This window comes from Mobula hypostoma, chromosome 1 (assembly GCF_963921235.1).
Source record: "Mobula hypostoma chromosome 1, sMobHyp1.1, whole genome shotgun sequence".
Lineage (NCBI taxonomy): Eukaryota > Metazoa > Chordata > Chondrichthyes > Myliobatiformes > Myliobatidae > Mobula > Mobula hypostoma.
This window is the reverse complement of record NC_086097.1, coordinates 107,113,921-107,130,011: the sequence shown is the minus strand read 5'-3', so window position 1 is coordinate 107,130,011 and position 16,091 is coordinate 107,113,921. Positions and strand designations below refer to the sequence as shown.

The following is a 16,091-nucleotide window of genomic DNA, read 5'->3' as shown; positions in this document are numbered from 1 at the left end:
TTTCAAGTATATAAAGAGTAAAAGACAGGTGAGAGTAGATATAGGACCGATAGAAAATGATGCTGGAGAAATTGTAATGGGAGATAAGGAGATGGCAGAGGAACTGAACGAGTATTTTGCATCAGTCTTCACTGAGGAAGACATCAGCAGTATACCGGACACTCAAGGGTGGCAGGGAAGAGAAATGTGCGCAGTCACAATTACAACAGAGGAAGTACTCAGGAAGATGAATAGTCTAAAGGTAAGTAGATCACCTGGACCAGATGGAATGCACCCGCGAGTTCTAAAGGAAGTAGCTGTGGAGATTGCGGAGGCATTAGCGAAGATCTTTCAAAAGTCGATAGATTCTGGCATGGTTCCGGAGGACTGGAAGATTGCAAATGTCACTCCGCTATTTAAGAAGGGGGCAAGGAAGCAAAAAGGAAATTATAGACCTGTTAGCTTGACGTCGGTGGTTGGGAAGTTGTTGGAGTCGATTGTCAAGGATGAGGTTACAGAGTACCTGGAGGCATATCACAAGATAGGCAGAACTCAGCATGGATTCCTTAAAGGAAAATCCTGCCTGACAGACCTATTACAATTTTTTGAGGAAATTACCAGTAGGCTAGACAAGGGAGATGCAGTGATGTTGTATATTTGGATTTTCAGAAGGCCTTTGACAAGGTGCCACACATGAGGCTACTTAACAAGAAAAGAGCCCATGGAATTATGGGAAAGTTACATATGTGGATAGAGCATTGGCTGATTGGCAGGAAACAGAGAGTGGGAATAAAAGGATCCTATTCTGGTTGACTGCCGGTTACCAGTGGTGTTCCACAGGGGTCCGTGTTGGGGCCACTTCTTTTTACATTGTACATCAACGATTTGAATTATGGAATAGATGGCTTTGTGGCTAAGATTACTGATGATACGAAGATAGGTGGAGGGGCCGGTAGTGCTGAGGAAATGGAGAATCTGTAGAGAGACTTGGATAGATTGGAAGAATGGGCAAAGAAGTGGCAAATGAAGTACAATTTTAGAAAGTCTATGGTTATGCACTTTGGCAGAAGTAATAAATGGGCAGACTCTTATTTAAATGGGGAAAGAATTCAAAGTTCTGAGATGCAACGGGACTTGGGAGTTCTTGTACAAGATACCCTTAAGGTTAACCTCCAGGTTGAGTCAGTAGTGAAGAAGGCGAATGCAATGTTGGCATTCATTTCTAGAAGAATAGAGTATAGGAGCAGGGATGTGATGTTGAGGCTCTATAAGGCGCTGGTGAGACTTCACTTGGAGTACTGTGGGCAGTTTTGGTCTCCTTATTTAAGAAAGGATGTGCTGACGTTGGAGAGGGTACAGAGAAGATTCACCAGAATGATTCCAGGAATGAGAGGGTTAACATATGATGAATGTTTGTCCGCTCATGGACTGTATTCCTTGGAGTTTCGAAGAATGAGGGGAGACCTTATAGAAACATTTCGAATGTTGAAAGGCATGGACAGAGTGGATGTGGCAATGTTGTTTCCCATGAGGGGGGAGTCTAGTACGAGAGGGCATGACTTAAGGATTGAATGGCGCCCATTCAGAACAGAAATGCGAAGAAATTTTTTTAGCCAGAGGGTGGTGAATCTATGGAATTTGTTACCACGGGCAGCAGTGGAGGCCAAGTCATTGGGTGTATTCAAGGCAGAGATTGATAGGTATCTGAGTAGCCAGGGCATCAAAGGTTATGGTGAAAAGGCGGGGGAGAGGGACTAAATGGGAGAATGGATCAGCTCATGATAAAATGGTGGAGCAGACTCGATGGGCTGAATGGCCAACGTCTGCTCCTTTGTCTTGTCGTCTTATGGTCTTAAAAGACCCTATCATATCCACCTCCACCACCACCACCGTCGCTGCCAGCCCATTCCACGCACTCACCACTCTGCGTAAAAAACTTACCCCTGACACTTCCTCTGCACCTACTTCCATGCAGTTTAAAACTGTTTAATAGTTTAATAATAATCCAATCATAAACAAAAAAAATCTGCACATGCTGGAAATCCAAGCAACACACACAAAATGCTGGAGGAACTGAGCAGGCCAGGCAGCATCTATGGAAAAGAGTACAGCTGATATTTTGTTCTGAGACCTTTCATCAGGACATAAAAAAAGATGAGGAGTCAGAATAAGAAAGAGGGGAGAGGGGAGGAAGAACTGCGAGGTGGTAGGTGAAACCAGGAGGGGGGAGAGGGGTGAAGTAAAGAGCTAGGAAGTTGATTGGCAAAAGAGATACAGGACCGGAGAAGGGGGAATCTGATGGAGAGGGCAGAAGGCCATGAAAGAAAGAAAAGGGGGTGGTGCACCAGAGGGAGGTGACAGGCAGGTATGGAGATAAGGTGAGAGAGGGAAATGGGAATGGGGAATGGTGAAGGGGGAGCAATTACTGGAAGTTCGAGAAATCAGTGCTCATGCCATCAGGTTGGAGGCTTCACAAACGGAATATAACGTGTTGCTCTTCTAACTTGAGTGTGGTCTCATCACGACAGTAGAGGAAGTCATAGACTGAAATGTCAGAATGGGAAGGGGTAGTGGAATTAAAATGGGAGGCTACTGGCAGATCTCACTTCTTCTGGCAGATGGAGTGTAGGTGCTTGATGAAGTGGTCTCCCAATCTGTGTTGGGTCTCACTGACAGACAGGCGGGTACACTGGGCGCACTGGATAAAGTAGATGACCCCAACAGAATCACAGGAGAAGTGTCACCTCACCTGGAAGGACTGTTTAGGGCCCTGAATGGTAGTGAGAGAGGTGGTGTAGGGGTAGGTGTAGCACTTGTTCCACTTCCAAGGATAAGTGCCAGGAGGGAAATCAGTGGGGAGGGACGAATGAACAAGGGAGTTGTGTAAGGAGTGATCCCTGCAGAAAGCAGAAAGTGGGGGGTGGCAGTGAGGGAGGGAAAGATGTGCTTGGTGGTGGGATCCCACTGGAGATGATGGAATTTACAGAGAATTATGTGCTGGACACGATGGCTGGTGGGGTGGTAGGTGAGGACAAGAGGAACTCTATCCTTGGTGGGGTGATGGGACGAAGGGGTGAGGGCAGACATGAGTGAAATGGAAGAGATGCAGTTGAGGGCAGCATTGATGGTGGAAGAAGGGAAGCCCCTTGATCCCCACTGATCTAGAGAAAGCATTCAGTGGGGAGGATTTTGCATTGATTTGCACTGTCTGGTGGATAGCTCATAAGTATTGACGGAACCTATTTTCCTTGCTAACCATTAGTTAGCCTGCTCTGCAATTAGATTAGATAAGATTATGAGAGCACGCGTTCTTCTTTTATCATCATTTAGTAATGCATGCTTTAAGAAATGATACAATTTGTTCCTCCAGAATGCTATCACAGAAACACAAGACAAACCAAGACTAAAAAAAACTGACAAAAACCACATAATTATAACATATAGTTACAACAGTGCAAGCAATACCGTAATTTGATAGAAGAACAGACCATGGGCATGGTAAAAAAAAATTCTCAAAGTCTCTCGAAAGTCCCATCATCTTACGCAGATGGTTGAAGGAAGAAAACTCTTCCTGCCATGAGCTTCCAGCGCTGCAAACTTGCTGAGGCAGCATCCCGGAAGCACCTGACCACAGTCCAACTCCGAGTCCATCCGAAAACTTCGAGTCTTCGACCAGCTCTCCAACACCAAGCACTGAGCACCATCTCTGCCGAGTGCTTCGACCCCGGCCCCGGCAACGGGCAATAGGCAAAGCTGAGGATTTGGGGCCTTCCCCTCCTGAGATTCTCGATTGTACAGTAGCAGCGGCAGCGAAGCAGGCATTTCAGAAGTTTCTCCAGAAGCTCCTCTGTGCTTCTCACGGCTGTCTCCATCAAATCAGGATCGTGCATGGCATCCTACTTCACAAATACGATATCAATTCGGAGCGGCCGTGCGCACTGCATTGCGCCGCCATCTTCTCTCACCTCACACCAATTGCCAAATATAGTGACTCCTTTAGAAAATCTCAACCAAATCTTGTTCTAGAATAAACTTAACTTGAAATAGGTAAAGGTATTGGTCAGAATATTTCTGACAGTATTATCAAGACAGAAAGCAAGGAAGGTCTAGCAATCCTAATGATAGATCTTATTCAATCAGATCATGATGCTTCTCAAGTCAATCCTATACAAGGGAAGGTTTAGCTCTTTCCACTCAGCTAACTCCATGAGTGTTCACGGATAGCTAGTCACACAAGTGGCAGGTGGAAAATAGATAATCTATTCCAAACTCCCTCAAAGCAATAGCTTATCAAATCAACAGAAGAAAAGCTTCAAGGTCCCAATGAAAGTTCTCAGTCCAAAATGTCGACTGTTTTGATGAACAGGGCGGAGCTACAATGGCACTCCTTCGAGTTCATCAGCGGAAATAGCTTAATTTCTACCTTTGATGTATTTCTTTTTCCTTTTCAGAATCAGGTTTATTATTATTCTCCATAACTTCCGCCAGCTCCAACTGGATCCCACCACTAAGCATCCTTCCCTCCCCTCCTCTGCTTTCCGCAGGGATCGCTCCCTACGTGACTCCCTTGTCCATTCGTTTCCCCCCCCCATCTCTTCCCACTGATCTCCCTCCCGGCACTTATCCTTGCAAGTGGAACAAGTGCTACACATGCCCTTACACTTCCTCCCTCACCACCATTCAGGGCCCCAGACAGTCCTTCCAGGTGAGGCGACACTTCACCTGTGAGTCGGCTGGGGTGATATGCTGCGTCCGGTGCTCCCGATGCGGCCTTCTATATAATGGTGAGACCCGACGCAGACTGGGAGACCGCTTTGCTGAACATCTACGCTCTGTCCGCCAGAGAAAGCAGGATCTCCCAGTGGCCACACATTTTAATTCCACGCCCCATTCCCATTCTGATATGTCTATCCACGGCCTCCTCTACTGTCAAGATGAAGCCACACTCAGGTTGGAGGAACGACACCTTATATTCTGTCTGGGTAGCCTCCAACCTGACGGCATGAACACTGACTTCTCTAACTTCTGTTAATGCCCCACCTCCCCTTCGTACCCCTTCTGTTATTTATTTGTTTTATTATTATATATATATTTTTTCTCTCTCTCCTTTTTCTCCCTCTGTATCTCTCACTATACTCCTTGCCCATCCTCTGGGCTTCCCCCCTCCCCCTTTCTTTCTCCCTCAGCCTCCCGTCCATCCCATAATCCTCTCATACCCCTTTTGCCAATCAACTTTCCAGCTGTTAGCTCCATCCCTTCCCCCTCCTGTCTTCTCCTATCATTTCGGATCTCCCCCTCCCCCTCTCAAATCTCTTACTATCTCTTCTTTCAGTTAGCCCTGACAAAGGGTCCTGGCCTGAATTGTCGACTGTAGATGCTGCCTGGCCTGCTGCGTTCACCAGCAATTTTCATGTGTGTTGCTGAAAATTCCAGCATCTGCAGATTTCCTTGTGTTAGTGTTTTATTATCACCGGCATGTGTTGTGAAATTTGTTAACTTAGCAGCAGCAGTTCAATGCAACACATAATGTAGAAGAAAGAAAGTAAATAGGTAAATCAATTACAGTATACATATATTGAATAGATTAAAAATCGTGCAAAATACAGAGGTAATACATATTTTAAAAATGAGGTAGTGTTCACGGGTTCAATGTCCATTTAGGATTCGGATGACAGAGGGAAAGAAGCTGTTCCTGAATTGCTGAGTGTGTGCTTCTGTACCTCCTACCTGATGGTAACATGGATGCTGTCTTTCTGAGATACGTCTCCTTGAGAATGTCCTGGGTAGGTACTTTGTAGGCTAGTACCCAAGATGGAGCTGACTAAATTTACAACCCTCTGCAGCTTCTTTCAATCCTGTGCAGTAGCCCCCTCATACCCGACAGCGATGCAGACTGTCAGAATGCTCTCCATAGTACATCTATCGAAGTTTGGAGTGTATTTGTTGACTTACTAAATCTCTTCAAACTCCTAATGAAGTACAGTTGCCGTCTTGCCTTCTTTATAACAGCATCGATATGTTGGGACCAGGTTAGATCCTCAGCGATCTTGACACCTAGGAACTTGAAATTGCTCACTCTCTCCACTTCTGATCCCTCTATGAGGATTGGTATGTGTTCTTTCGTCTTAGCCTTCCTGAAGTCCACTATCAGCTCATTTGTCTTACTGATGTTGAGTGCAAGGTTGTTGCTGCAACTGCACTCCACTAGTTGGCATATCTCGCTCTTATACGCCCTCTCGTCTTCATCTGAGATTCTACCAACAATGGTTGTATCATCAGCAAATTTATAGATGGTATTTGAGCTATGCCTAATCATGGGTATAGAGAGAGTGGAGCAGTGTGCTAAGCATACACCTCTGAGGAGCACCGGTGTTGATAGTCATCAAGGAGGAGATATTATTACTGATCTGTACGGATTGTGGTCTTCTAGTTAGGAAGTGGAGGATCCAATTGCAGAGGGAAATACAAAGGCCCAGGTTCAGTCGATTCAAGGTGGGTGAGGTTCTGTCGGAGACCCTGACCTAGAATTATACTCAGATATCGGTTCTTTGCAGTGGTGGGACCTGCTTTTCAATATCCCAAGAACACAGCCTAGAAGATCATAAGACATAAGAGCAGAAAGACCATTTGGCCTGTCGAGTCTGTTCTACCATTCAATCATGGCTGATGTTTTTCTCCACTCCTCTGCCCCACCCTCCAGCCTTCTTTCCGTAACCTTTGATGCCATGCCCAATCAAGAACCTATCAGCTCTGCCTTAAATATACCCAACGACCTGGCCTGCACATTTGCCTGCGGTAACAAATTCCATAAATTCATCACCCTCTGGCTAAAGAAACATTTCCACATCTCTGTTTTCAATGGACACCCCTCTATCCTGAGGCTGTGCCCTCTTGCCCTAAATTCCTCCACCATGGGAAACATCCTTTCCACATCTACTCTGTCTAGGCCTTTCAACATTTAAAAGGTTTCAACAAGATCCCCCCTCATCCTTTTAAATTCCAGTGAGTACAGACCCAGAGCTATCAAATGTTCCTTGTACGATAACTCTTCATTTCCCAGAAACTTCCTTGTGAAACTCCTCTGTATCCTCTCCAATGCCAGCACATCTTTCTTAGATGAGTCCAAAACTGTTCACAATACTCATAGTGAGGCCTCACCAGTGCCTTATAAAGCCTCAGCATCATATCCTGCTCTTGTATTCTAGACCTCTTGAAATGAATGCTAACATTGCATTTGCCTTCCCCACCACTGACTCAACCTGCAAGTTAACCTTTAGGATGTTCTGCACAAGGACTCCCAAGTCCTTTTGCATTTTTGGATTTTCTCCCCATTTAGAAAATAGTCTGTATATTTATTTCTACTACCAAAATTCATGACCATGCATTTTTCAACATTTGCCACTTACTTGCCCATTGCCTCATCTAAGTCCTTCTGCAGCCTACCTGTTTCCTCATTACTACCTGCCCCTCCACCAATCTTTGTATCATCTGCAAACTTGGCAACAAACCCATCTATTCCATCATCATTCTAAATCATTGCATAAAATTGCACAGCTTAAAAAGAAGTGGTCCCAACACCTACCCCTGTGAAACACCACTAGTCACTGGCAGCCAACCAGAAAAGGATCTTTTTATTCCCACTGCCTCCTACCAATCAGGCAATGCTCTAACCATACCAGTAACTTTCCTGTAAAACCGTGGGCTCTTAACTTGGTAAGCATCATCACGTGTGGCACCTTATCAAAGGCCTTCTGAAAATCCAAAAAACAATGTCCACTGCATCCCCTTTATCTATCCTACTTGTACTCTCCTCAAAGAATTCCAACTGGTTCATCAGGTAAGATTCAGGCAAGGTAACCATGCTGATTTTGTCCTATCTATTCCTGTGTCACTAAGTACTCCATAAATTTATCCTTAACAATTGATTCTAACATCTTCCCAACTACTAAGCTCAGGCTAACTAGTCAAAATTTCCTTTCTGCTGCCTTCCTCCTTTGTTAAAAAGTGGTGTGACATTTGCAATCTTCCAATCCTCTGGCACCATGCCAGAGTCCAATAAATTTTGAAAGATCATTATTAATGCTCCCACAATCTCTACCACTACCTCTTTCAAAACCCTCGGGTGTAGTTCATCTGGTCCAAGTGACTTAAGTACCCTTAGATCTTGCACCATTTTGAACATCTTCTCCCTTGTAATAGTAACTGCACTCACTTCTCTTCCCTCACACCCTTCAGCATCTGCGACACTGCTGGTGTGTGCCACAGTGAAGACGAGTGCACCTTCAGAGTTCTGAGACTTCATAGCCCTGTGGGTGAGCTGACTGAGGTATCATGGGAGAAAACAGAATACTGGAGGCTCTGTACTAAGCAAATCGTATACTCTCTCTCTTTCATTGATGTGGGAAAGTTTGATGCCGATCTCGAGTCAGAGAACTCGGAAAAAAAGTAATGTGGAAGACTTTATCATCGAAAATTAGTGAGTTGCTTCGTCATGTCTCCCCCTTGCAATGAAAGGGTGACAACTCTATGTTCCTTACTGGGGAGAGAGAGAGCCTGTATGTCGAATTGTCGGGGTTTTTGTTGTACTACAGATCATGGTCTTTCTTGGGGGCTTTGCTATTGCTTGCGTGGTAGGTGGAGGGTGCTGATGCTTTTTTTTTACTGAAGTAAGTGAGGGAGTGGGAGGATCATTGTTTTGCTGCTGCTTGTGTATGGGAGGGGTGAGCTTTGGGCTTCTAATATTTTTACTGTCACTTATTCTTTGGGGTATGCTTCTGTTTTCGTGGATGTTTGAGAAGAACAAGAATTTCAGAATTTATATTGCATGAATTTCTCCGACATTAAATGGAACTATTCCTCCAGCTTTTTGTGTGTGTTGCACAAGATTTTCAGCATCTACAGAAAAGCTTCAAGGATGTGCTTAAAGTCACCTTGAAGAAATGCAACATCCTCTCGATTCCTGGTAACCGATAGCCGATGATTGCTCAATGTACATTTGGGAGGATATTGAGAACTTTAAAGTCATGCACTAGGGGCAGTATATAAGTGGTAGCAGAAGCAGACCACCTCAGAAACTACCAATTTATCAGTTCTATTGGCCACCACTCGTGGATGTGTCTGTGGTTTCTCCCATTGTTCCTGTTAGCCATTTCAGAATCCATATAGCTGGAATGGAAACAAGACATCAGTTTCAGGGAATTGCTAAAGGAAGGACAGGTCCCTAGATGTTGTTCATCATTTTCATAAACAGTTTGAACTCTAGATCTGGAATATTTGCAGTTGACATTCGTATAAGAGAATTACTAATACTCTATATGAAAACTGAAACCAAGTACTAATAGGCTGTTATGACAAGCCAAAACAATCAGCACCTAGTTAAGAGCTGAAACCAATCTTTCACTCATAATCAAGGACTCAATTATTAGATTATTTAGATTAGATTAGATTATGACACGCAGTCTTCTATTATTGTCATTTAGTAATGCATGCATTAAGAAATGATACAATGTTCCTCCAGAATGATATCACAGAAACACAAGACAAACCAAGATTTAAAAAACCTGACAAAAACCACATAATTATAACATATAGTTACAACAGTGCAAAGCAATACTGTAATTTGATAGAAGAACAGATCATGGGCATGGTAAAAAACATCTCAAAGTCTCTTGAAAGTCCCATCATCTCATGCAGACGGAGAAGGAAGTAAAACTCTCCCTGCCATGAGCTTCCAGCGCTGCAAACTTGCCGATGCAGCACCCTGGAAGCACCCGATCACAGCCGACTCTTGAGTCCATCCGAAAACTTTGAGCCTCCGAGCAGCCATCCAACACTGAGCACCGAGCACCATCTCTGCCGAGCGCTTCAACCCTAGCCCCGGCAAAAGGCAATAGGCAAAGCCGAGGATTTGGGGCCTTCCCCTCCTGAGATTCTTGATTGAACAATAGCAGCAGCAGCGAAGCAGGCATTTCAGAAGTTTCTCCAGATGCTCCTCTGTGCTTCTCACGGCTGTCTCCATCAAATTAGGATTGTGCAAATTTGCTATTTAACAAATACGATATCATCTGGGAGTGGCCGCGCACGCCACCATCTTCTCCTCCTCTCCACTCTGGGGTAAATCATTTAAAAAGTCTTACTGGGGAGTATAAGATTATGTTGTATTTTGAGACTGGTGTAGTTTTACCCAATAAAGGTTATTTCAAATTCCAGCTTGTTCTATTGTCTGGCTTCGGGTCTCATCAGTGATCATAGGCAAGTGAAAACAACAAATTGGTGATGAGGAGCTGTACTATATCGACATGGCAATTTCAGCAGATAATTTACGTGCAATTCTGCCACAGCAGCAAGCTCAATTTGAGGCAGCACAGCTGAAGTTAATTGAAGTGTTAACCAGGTCATTAGTGAGTCCAACGACAATGATGTTGGTGTCAAACGCTGAACAGAACTCAGGTGAGTCAGTTGTTGCATCCATTTCCAACTTTCAGTTTGATCCTGCTTTAGGAGTTACGGCTGAATCATGGTTCAAGCGCTATGAAGATGTATTCTGGGTCGAGTTCACTAGTAAAGGCGACTCTTGGAAAACCTACACTTTGCTTGAAAATAGGGTACTGTGGAACATGAGCGTTATTTCAACTTCACTCCGCCTAAGAGCCCGCAACATATCATTTATGAGACTGTCCAACAGCGAACAAACACTTTTGGACAGCAGTCATTTCTCTTCGATGTTCGCTACCATTGCCCAAAACTCGTTAAACATATTGACTTTATGACATATGCTGGTATCGTTAATCACAAATGTGAAAACTTCAAGCTGGGTGACATGACTGAATCACAGTTCAAATGTCTGATTTTATTTGCAGACTTCAGGCATTTGGCAATGCAGATTTTTTCAAACAGCTCCTGGCCAGACTGGAGCAGGACCCTGATATGACTCTACAAGCTGTCATGCAAGAATATAGGATTTGATCAACCCGAAACACGATTCCAACCTAATCGAACAGACCAAGATCAAGGCAATGTCCAATGGTCCAGACCATCACTCAGCAGGTCTCTAAGCAGCCAAAAACAGCTTGTTGGAACTAGGGTGCGCAGCATTATACAAGAAACTGCCAATACAAGGAACACGTTTGCGGCAAATTCTATTGTTGTGGTCACAAAGAAGGCTTTTACTGTCCTACACTGTGTTCAAGGCCAGTGGAACATAAAGACAGTAGTTTCAAAAGCCATCAAAATCCACCAGGATTTTAATAGTCATGTTCAAAGTGGACTTCACCCCCAGGAGACGGTATGTCAACATATTTATCAACAATCATTTGGTCAAGCTACTACTTGACTAGGCATCAGACAACATCATTATTTCCAAATGCACGTAGCGGAAACTTGCGCCCCCACCAGTCAAATCAACTCATCATTCTGCCTGGAACTCTCCAGATGACTGGAGAACTACACTACCTGGTGAAGCTGAATGGTAATCAAGTCAATGGTGTGTGTTACTGAACATACCAGCTAGATCTGAATGTCCTTGGAATTAACTGGATAGACAAGCTTGATCTCTACAGCATCTCTCTGGGTGAAGTCTGTATGAAGAATCATTCAAATCATATCAGTTGACACCATACCACCATGAGTATGTGAGATCATACAACAACCACAGATCATACAACAACGCTATGCAGCAGCATTTCATGAAGATTTAGGTCACAGCACCAAATTGCAAGCAGAACTCCATCTCTGTCCAGACTCAAAGCCAGTCTTCTGTCCCAAAAGACCAGTACTATACCCAGCCTTACCAATCATGGAGCAAGAGCTAGGTCACCTGAAACAGGCTTGTGTGATCAAAGCTGTCAACTACTCATGTTGGTCGGCTCCTATAATCATTTTCAAGAAAGCTATTGGTACAGTAAGGTTGTGTACAGACTTCTTAACTGATCTCAATGCAGCTCTGGAGACACACCGGTACCAATTACCAGTACCAGCAGATCTTTTCACAAAATTGAATGGTTGTCACTACTTTGCAAAGTTGGACTTGGCTGAAACCTACCTCCAGGTAGAATTGGCAGAAAATTCACAGGAACTTCTTAGCATTACAATATATAAGGGGTCATTTTCCTTCCTCTGTCTGCCTTTGGGGTGAAGGCATCCTCTTCAATTTTCCAGCAACTTATGAACACCATGGTGTCACTGCTTACATCAACGATATAATTGTTATGGACACAGATTCAGACAGAATTATGGCAATGCCTAGACCAAGTTTAAAACAAACTACATGTGGAAATGGTCCAAGCAATGTCAAGAAGCTTTTGGTCAGGTGAAGAAAATGCTGTCATCCGACCTTTTGACTCATTTCAATCCAGAGTTGCCAATCATCGTTGCGATGGATACATCCAACTATGGGGTAGGGGCTGTAGTTTCCCATATCTTCTCTGATGGTTCTGAAAAAGCTGACATGCATGCAGCCAGATCACTGACGACAGCAGAAAGGAACGACGGGCAAATTGAGAAGGAAGCCTTGAGAAGCACCTTTGCTTTGAAGAAATTCCAAAAGATGCAAATGTTTCTCTCTCCTTACTGATCATAAACCATTGTTGTCCATCTTTAGGTCGAAGAAAGGTATCCCAGTGTATACAGCTAACTGTCTGCAAAGGTGGGCAACAATGTTATTAGCCTATGATTTTGAAATCAAATACACAATAACCCAAAAATTTAAAGAGTTATGAATCAGCAGGTTAGTGAAAATGAACCACAGAACCATAGAACACTACAGCACAGAGAACAGGCCATTCGGCCCTTCTAGTCTTTACCAAAACCTTATTCTGCTAGTTCCATGAAGACGTAGTTGTGGCTGCAATTTCAATTGATTGTGAAGTCCACCAGATTGTATCGGATGCTACTGAAGGTCTTCCAGCCACTGATGATAACATCAGAGCAAAAACAGCTGCAGATCCTCTTCTTCAGCATATCTCCAGATACCTCATTGATGGATGCCCAGTCAAAGTTGAAGAATATGTTGTACCTTGTATCGACATCATGCATTGTTCTCAACTCTGGACTCCTGCCTAATGTTTGGAATAAGAATAGGAATTCCACAAATACTTCAACGAAAGTACAGAAACAATTCTACTATGGTCTCCTGGGATTCAATCGGATGAAAGCCCTGGCAAGAAGCTCTGTATACTTGCGGGTATAGATGAAGATATCACATTGATATGTAAGCAGAGTATTCAGCGCTCTATGGCGGCAAAGAATCCAAATAGATCTGATCCACATCCATGGCATCAGGCTACCAGACTTCGGAGTTCAGTACATAGTGACTTTGCTGGCCCAATCAATGAGCGTACCTACCTTGTCCTGATTGATGCCTATTCCTAATGGCCAGAAATATTACCTATGAAGTCAACAATGACAGAGGATACATTCAACATCTGCTGTAGATCTTCAGTCACTTTGAAATTCTGGAAATGTTTATTTCTAACAACAGCATTCAATCAGTACACAACGGCTTGCTGTATTCTGCCAGAACAGTGGAATTATCCAAATCCACTCACCCTGATATCATCCATAGTCCAACGGTCAAGCAAAGAGGTTTGTGGATCCCTTCAAATGGTTGCTTTTGAAATCTAGAGGCTCTCAACACATTCCTGCTGACATATCGAATTACACCACATTCAGGTTTCAAGGGGAAGTCTCCAGATGAAGTGCTTTTGGGAAGAAAACTGTGCACAGTGTTGGATGTGATGCTGCCACTGAATCCAACATCTAAGACAACAGGTGCCACATTGTCCTTGGTTAATGGGTGAAATAAGTCAAAGCCCAGAGTTGCAGCGTGAGCCAGACAGTATTACAATGGGCAAGTCCTCTGGTACCAGGTCAGACTGTCAAACAAATGGGGAAAGTGTGCTATGGACATTGCTGGCATTGCAACACCAACCAATTGTGGCCACATGCTTCCGAAGGCTCAACAGTTTGGTTGAGCAGATCTTCAAAGACAGAGCTGTATCTTCATCTCTTCCTGGAAGAGTTTGAATTTTCCCAACCGAACCAATCACCAGTGCAAGCACAGCGGCAAGCAACATCATGATAAGAAAGTGACAGCTTGCAACCACTAAGAAGGACTAATTATCAGCATAAACCAGTTGTTTCATTCTAGATCAACTCCTGGCTCAAATCCTCCAGGTAACCATCTTCAAGAGGGAGGTGTTACAGTGAGCCAAGACAATCAGCACCCAGTGGTCAGCTGAAACCATGCTTTCACTGATTGGTCATTGTCCCAATCAAGGAATCAACTGTTCTGGGGTAAACCATTTAGATAGTTGTATTGGGGAGTGTGAGTTTGAGTTGCGTTTTGAGGCCAGTGTAGTTTTACTGAATAAAGGGATATTTTGAACTCCAGTTTGTTCTATTGTCTGGCTTCAGGTCTCATAGTTAGTTATAGGCGAGCGGACACCACATAAGTGACACCCACAAAATGTTGGAAAAACTCAGCAAGTCAGGCAGTATCTATGGAGGGGAATAGCCAGAAGATGTTTGGGGCTGTGACCCTTCATCAGGACTGGAAAGTATCAATAAACTTGCAGAATGCACATGTAGATTTAATCCTGTGGATTTAAAAAGAGATTCAAATAACTTTAAAAGCAATGATAAAACAAATGCACTAAGATTTGTGATGGAACTTCACATATTCACGATGGACTTGGAAATTTGAAATATTATTTCAAATGTAGCATAGTGGTTAGCACACTTTAGCGTACACGTGACCCAGGTTCATTTCCTGCTGCTGCCTGTAAGGAGTCTGTACATTCTCCCTGTGGGTTTCTTCCAAGGAAGTTACGATTGGTCAGTTAATTGGTCACTGTAAATCGTCCTGTGATTAGGCTAGGAATAAATCGGGGGATCGCTGGATGGCGTGGCTTGAAGGGTCGGTAGGGCCTATTCTGCACTGCATCTCAATAAATAAATAAAACATTGTATTATGTTTCTAATTTTTGGGGTACATCCAATGCAGAGAAGGACAAATACAAGATAACACTTTAAAAAACTGAATGAACTAAAATTGTGTGATTCAAAAATTAATTTCAACAATGATAAATCAAGTATTGTACTTTGGTAGATCTTCATTTTCTACTCTGTACACAGTAAACTTCAATCAACATTCAAATAATAAGTTCGTTCGTTATGTGCCGTGTCGTATAACATACGTCCTCCACCTGCTCCCATCGTTGACGTGACTCGGATTTCTTTTGGGGGGGGGGGGGGCTAAGCATTGGCCACACTTTGCCCAAAGGTGACCTGCAGGCTAGCCGAGGGAGGAGCGCCTTACACCTCCTATGGCATATCTCTACCCCGCCACCCAACAAATGATAAAATAATCTGTTTGCGATAAATGTGAGGAAGGGATAGATGTCAGAAAACTGCCAAATTATCTTCAAAATAGGTACCGCATAATTTTGTTTTTACACGGTATCAGGTGGGGCCTCGGCAGAATGATTATCTAATAGTTGGCACCATCAACAATGCAGTACCCTCTGTACTGTGATCGCAATTCACTCCAGAATTTCTGCGTATGGAACGGCTGTGGATGGAATAACTTCCGAACAAAGCTGAGTTTCACTTACTGGTTGACACAATAAGTAATAAACGATTTAATTTCCAATTATGCTTTTATTATTCACAGTTCAATACTTAACGAGCTACCAGTGGGGAAGGTGTTTTTTAACGTAAATTTACTTTCCTCGCCGGTTTACTTGCCATTTTTCACAACACAAGGAAACATACTTCCACGTACTTGAGAACTGTATTAGTCTTGCTGATCCTTCATGCCACTTCTAAAAATGTCCTGACATTTCCAACTCTCTTAAAACTAGATTTCGAGATTGTCTATTATTTTTAAAGTTATCCCTACTGCACCGATTTCAGATTTCTAGTGTAGAATTCGTTGGATACGCCTACGATCGCAATCGTTCAATGATATTGGTGTCCCGGGCCGAGCAGCGGTGCTAGGTCCCCTTTAAGACATGCCAGGCAGGAGGTACGAAGCAGCTCCTCTCTCGCTGGCTGGGCTTTTTCTTTCTCTATGGTCAATGTGTCCGACGCTGCTGTTGAGACCGAGGCTCAGC

The 16,091-nt window shown here is 43.7% G+C and overlaps 1 pseudogene; it reads left to right on the top strand.

The window, feature by feature from the left end:
• The first annotated feature begins 12,244 nt into the window (after positions 1-12,244).
• Positions 12,245-15,975, top strand: LOC134342531 (uncharacterized; annotated as a pseudogene).
• Positions 15,976-16,091: the final 116 nt, after the last annotated feature.